The following is a 6633-nucleotide window of genomic DNA, read 5'->3' as shown; positions in this document are numbered from 1 at the left end:
CCTTATTAGTAACTAAAATTCTGTGGAAAGCCTTATAACCAAATTCTCTTAGCTTTTTGTCACTCGCCGTTTTGTAAATTTTGTGTAAGATCTGTTTCCAACTAGAATCAAAGTTTGGAAAACCTCTACACCATCTTTTAACAGCGGTAGGCTCTGACCTTATCTTTTCCTGAAATAATTTGTAATAGTCTTCACATTTACATTTAGTTAAAGAAATAGCTTTGTTTTTTGACAGATGGAAAATATCCCATTCCTCAAATGTATTTCTGTTTGTAACAGCAGTTGCCTGCGCTTTTCTCTTCAAAAAATTTGGAATTCCAGCAATAAGTTGAAAATATTTTAAGTAATTCAGTTGCACATTATATTTCCTTTCTTATTTTCCAGAGATAAGAACTTACCGTCTTTATTTAGTAAATCCTGTACGACATAAATTCCTTTCTCAAACAAATATTTCCAAAAAATTGATTTGCTCTCTATTGTAATTTCTTTATTGTTCCAAAGAATAAACTCACTATTGTAAACATCAGGATAACCACTTCGTAATTCCTTGAAATACTCTAACATTTCACTATAAAAAAGAGGCAATTTCTTGTCAAAGTGCTTAGAGTCATAGAGTCCATATTTGTTAAAATAACTATTAGGAATAGCTTGCCAGGTCTCATTTGTACAATTTAAAAATCTGCCTAGCCAGCTCAAGCATAGTGATTATACCACAGTGTGGACATTTGGAAAGTTCACACCACCGTGAGAGAATGATTGATATAATACGGCTCTTTTTACTTTATCTTTCTTATTTTTCCACAATAATTTAAATAATTTATCTTACACTGTTTTAACCACCGTTTCAGGGACACTAAGCATGGAAGCCACATAAACTATCTTAGATATGCCTAAGGCCTTAACTAACATTGTGCGACCATACAAAGTTAAATCTTTCGTTTGCCATACATTTAACTTAGTATCACATTATTATTTCTGTCTCGGTTATATGATAAATTTACCCCTAGTGACTTGATTGGTTCTTGATAGGGTTGGAAACCCAAAGGCTTGGTTTTGTTATTTTTGGCCAAACCAATCCACATTGCTTTAGTTTTTTCTTATTTAATTTGAGGCCAGAAATTTCATTAAATTTATTTAATACATCCATGCTTTCTCTGAGCGCGTTTAAGTCCCTACAAAGAGTTGTATCGTTTGCAAATTGGCTAATTTTGGCTTCTACTGATTACGGTGATTTTATTCCATGGCTGCTCGTAGACTGCCTTATCTTTTGAGCCAGGATCTCTACACCCAACACAAATAGCAAGGGACATCTTTGCTGAACTCCCCTTGAGACTTTAAAGTAATTAGTTGAGTAGCCTCCGTTCATAACAGCACTTTCTACGTCCCTATAGAGTATTGAGACCCATTTTCTAATAACAGGACCAAAATTAAAGCATTTGAGTACATTTTGAATAAAGCACCATTCTATTGTATCAAATTCTTTTTCAAAGTTAATAAACAGCAGAATTACTGGTATTTTTTGTTCGTCTGTATATTCCATTAGATCATTCAACAATCTGATATTTTGTCCAATGAATCGTCCCTTGATAAACCCTGTTTGATGAGAATGGATTAATTTCGGCAAGACTGTTTCAATTCTCTTTGCAATTACCTCCGCAAGAATCTTGTAATCTACATTGAGCAGGGTGACTGGGCACCAGTTAGATAATGTTGTCAAATTGTTTTCTTCTTTTGGGATTCAAAAAATAACCCCTCGTCTTTGTGATATAGACAATGTTCCATTTTCAAACCCTGCATTGAATGAGTCTAAGAGTGAAGCACCTATAAGGTCAAAGAAGACTTCATAGAATTCTTTTGTGAAACCATCCTCGCCGGTAGTCTTGTTATTTTGGAAACTCTTTAGAGCACTTCAATATTTATTTTAGCTTCTAATTCAAGATTTTCTTGTTCCCCAAGGTAGGCGAGGTCCAAATTCTCTACAAAGCTTTGGAATTTTCCTGATATCACCCTTTCTTTACTAGGGTCAAAATTCGTTTTGTAAAGTTGACTAAAGTGATTTTCTATTTCTTTGTTTACTTTTTTGAAATCTGATAAGAGTTCTTCCTCGCCATTATACAGTTGTGAGATAATCTTTTTTTAATAGTTTCTTTTCTCCTGGTTAAAAAAATAGTCTGTAGGCCTTTCTCCTTTTTCAATCCATTTAGCCTTGGACATGGATAGTGGTCTTTGATTAATTGTAAATAGCATTCATCCTGAAGAAGAGTGTTGTTAAATTTCCATAATCCAGGACGGCATTTAAATTCCTCATTCAGATTAATGCTCAAAAAGACTGCTTTATGATCAGGTGCCATTGATGCTCGCGTTTCCACTTTTGTAACGTCATGCAAAAAATTGCCACTTATTAAGAAAAAATCTATGCGTGACTTTAATCTCAAGGCTTTTGATTCATATGTATAGGTTTTATTTTTTGGATGAATTCTATGGTATATATCAACTAGATTGACCGTTTTCATTAAATAAACTAACGAATTCCTTTACTTAGTTTATTTCCAGGGTAATCCTCTGAGCTTCTCTATTGACTTTAACTTAGTATTCCAGTCGCCTGCAATTATTAAGTTAGATGAACCAGTCAGAGATAACTTTTGTGTGTGGACTGAGTAGAGACACTAAGGAACTGAGATGACTTAAAGGAGATTCTACTCGGATGTGACCGGTGGGATGAGTGTGTTATGGATCCTCTCATTGGCTGGCCACATCCAAAATCAGCGTAGATCATAATAAACTAGGGTGCGAATGTGGGACACCGTCTTCTTCTTGTACATAGTGTGGCATTTTTAATGCTTTTTTCCTTCTTCTTGTACAAATAGTATTGTTGTTGTTTTTCTTGTACATTAAAATCTGTTGGATTTCATTTTTTTCCTCTGGTGTTTTTTCTGACTGCGACTCTGTGATGTCATCCCTCTCTCGACCTGTGTGATGGCATTGTTTGAATTTTGAATTTCCCACCTAATGTACGTTTGCATTTCCTGCCCAAATTTGAATTTCCAACATGATGACGCAAAACACCCCAACCTGTTTCCTGAGGGTTCGCATAAGCGAGGTGTCATGTGTCTGTGACGTCATCGTTTGAATTCCCCACCTAAAGTACGTTTGAATTTCCTGCACAATCAGAACACTCCAATTCCAACTGTCAAAAGGGTGCTGATGTTAATTATTTAACGCTTGATGTCCCTTTCAGCAGGACCGACGTCTTTAAGGGTTTTTTGTTCGGATCTGTCGTCTGTGGAGCGATTTACCTCTTTATCAGAGAATCAAATACCTTGTCAATCTTCCATAAGAATTTGATAGCCTTTTATTATGATAAGTTTAAAAGTTTACATTGTATTTCACCCAATCATTGGTCCATTCATGGTAACTTCTAAGATCGTTTTATTACTTAATTAATTCTGTAGGAAACAAACAACTTTTTTGAAAGACATGTTTCTCCATGCTTATGCCATCATCAGTTTAATGAGTTCCTTAGTGTGAACAGTTATAAAGTCTACGCATAGATGAAACAATTGCGAGGCCTTGAGATGTCCTGCTTGGTACAAGACGAGCAGTTTCCATTAAGCCATTGCCACTTTATGTGACTTTACTTCAGTTTGCATCACAAGTTTTTTCAGAGGTTATTAGCTTGATAGTTATTTCTTGTAGCTGTGCTCAAAGAATGCAAAGGTGATTGCAACTTACTTGTAGCACAAATGTGACAACCCTTGAGGAAATTCTGGCCATTGTAAACTAAATTGGATTGCAAAATCATCATTGAAATCACAATGAGATAACTCTGATTTATTGTGACCCATAGTAGGGCAAACCAGATGTATAAAGGTAGGCGTGTGCTGTTGAAATTCATTAAGCAAAAGTAGGGAAGCAAACCAGATGTGCAAAGGTATATGTGCAGTTGATGTTTATTAAACATGTTTTTCTATGTGAAGTAGATTTCAAAGCATTTGCAAAACCGAAACATGACAATGCAACAAGAAATGTTCAATTTTTAATTACCAGTAGGTGTAGATTTTATCTGCTTTTGCTTTTTTCTCTGGAATCAAAACAAAAAAATGCACGCAACCCATAGCAGTGAACAGAGACTCTTAAAACTTAGCAATCGGTGTGAGAACTATTGTCATTGTAAAAACTAAAGCCCTTTTTATTCTTGCAGGCTGACCTTTGGTATCAAATGCAGTTTTACATGCCAAACCTGGGCCACAAAAATGGGCGCATAACACATCATACACGGCCTGTACGAATGGTATCAAACTGATGATTCATTTATACAACAACATGCTTTCTTATACCAGTGCATTATGCAACCTCGTCATGCACAGGGATTGGTCGACAGGGAAATGATGTTACAGAGACCCAGACCCCTCAAGGTATAAAATGGAAACAAGACAGGATTTTTTCATTAATCAAACGGTTTAATGAGAAACTATTTTCAGAAAATGGTAAGGGTACATCCCCATGAGGGCAACCACTCCCTGGAGACGACTTAATAAATACAAATATTTACAGTAGAGGGCCTCGAAAAAACAAGCAGAGTTCCATAACATCACTACTCAGTCTTTTATCAAACTGCTGCCCCCGCACATCCACCCCCAAATGGTAAAGAAAACTATGTTCAGTCTGTGCCTCGCATGCACAGCCTGCAACTTTTTACATTTCCTTGACCAACCCCAGTTCAAACAGAAGACGAGCGCTGGCTGCATCCCTGTCTGATAGAAACTTGTAAGAATCGTCGTTCACATCATCATTCTTGGTAAATCGGTAGGCATAGGGATAGGTGATGGGCATCATCGAATGAAGTATATGTTTGTTGTAAGAGGGCTGATGGTATTTTTGGTGGGCTGAGTTCAAGTCTTGTACTATTTGGAGTGACGAGTGATTTTATGCACTTGACGAATGGCTGTTTTGCACCCTGTCTCCAAAGCACGTTAGAGTTCGTCCAAGGTATGTTGACACAACGCCTCGCAATTGAGTTGACCCTTGACTTTGAACTCAGTCTTGTTGTTGTTGCATCGGTACCCATGGCTTTTTGGCCTGCCCAAACAAGAGTCAGTAATGTGCTGATTGGTTTACCCATAAATTCACCGAGATGGGTGCCCAAGGTGACCTCGGGTTGGCCGAGGTGATGCACATAGAGGACGGTATCGGTCTTCTGGTAGAGGAAACCCTTGCCAAGGAAATCCAAGGCCTTGCACAGGCGGTAATCGCTGCAATAAACACATTTGAGGTTGGCATTGAGGTCCTTACACTTGGTGCTTTTCGAAGCAACTGACGTACCGAATATCATGCCGATCAGAATCTATGAAGAGCTGAAAGGCAAGAGGGTCGAAGAAGGGCTTGACCTGCATCAAGTTATCTCTCTGTCCAAACTTACTCCACAAGGAGTTTGGCGTTTCTACACCTTCTGGGGCTCCTACCAATCTTGTCTGGGTCCACACGAATACCCTCGTGTCCCTCAAAGTCCTCTACTTAGGCATGACGGGGAAGGTGAGTTCCCCTTACACCAGTAAGGAAAGACCAGCTGAAACAAATCTGTAGGTTGGACAATGGTACATAAGGCCAGCCGAAAGTACTCGGAGAGATCCGCGGTGCTGGGTTCACAGATAAACTTGGGATTTTCAAAAGGATACAACCCGTTCTTGTTCACCCATGGATATAACTTCATGTAGTCCACATATCGAATTCTTTTGCCAGTGGGATCTTGTCATACAGTTGGGCTACATTGTTGGAGCCCAAAAGAAAGCATTGTGAGGGTTCACGGGTGGAACGATAGAGAGGTTCCACATGAATTCACTCACTTGAGTGTTTGCATTCCCACATCGTCACAACATGATTTTCCATGTCTCGAAGACTCAGGAGGCGTTTCTTGGTGGTGCATTGGACATTAATGGTCGTGGCAGCAGTACGGTTCGTCACAGTTTGGTTATACCTATGCCAAAAAGAGCCCAAGAACTCGTAGACGGTTTTGGTAGGTTGTTCAAACCATCCACCCTCTACCGCAGGCCAGGGATCTGGTACTCGCCCCTGTTACAAGTGCTGGATGCGTTGCTAACGGTTTGGAAGAGGAGTGTCCTCCTGCAACCCATGTTCTTACCACAAGAGCCATTCCATGGCGGTCTTGAAGGGGTTGGTGACCAACCCAACCTTTGACAGGTTTGGAGGCAATGGTGTCTTCCTCCATGCGGTTTAAGTGCAGATCATGCAAGGAGCTACCCACGATGGTCCTTTTGTCAGAGGGACAAAAACCGGTCTGTTCGCAAAACTCACAACGAAAGACCAAACAACCCTTGTGCAGGAGTTTCACTTTGGAAATGCAATAGTCCACGAGGTCAGTATTGTTTGCTACTGGAGCAGTATCCCATTGCTCGAACTCAGTGGACGTGGTTTCGGGGCCATTCTCTTTTTTCTCAGGCATGAGACCTGTATAATTGGCATTGTACAGGTTGTTGAAGAGTTGTGGAAAATACCCCTTTTTGAAATCGTTGGGATGGAGACCAAGCGTTTTCATAAACGAAGCTAGAGGCATTGTGAAGAACGGCATGGAGTAGATAAAACGGATGCAACCACCCTTGTAGGAGAGTTCCAACA

Source organism: Montipora capricornis, chromosome 14 (genome assembly GCF_036669925.1).
Source record: "Montipora capricornis isolate CH-2021 chromosome 14, ASM3666992v2, whole genome shotgun sequence".
Taxonomy (NCBI): domain Eukaryota; kingdom Metazoa; phylum Cnidaria; class Anthozoa; order Scleractinia; family Acroporidae; genus Montipora; species Montipora capricornis.
Note: the sequence above shows the minus strand (reverse complement) of the source record.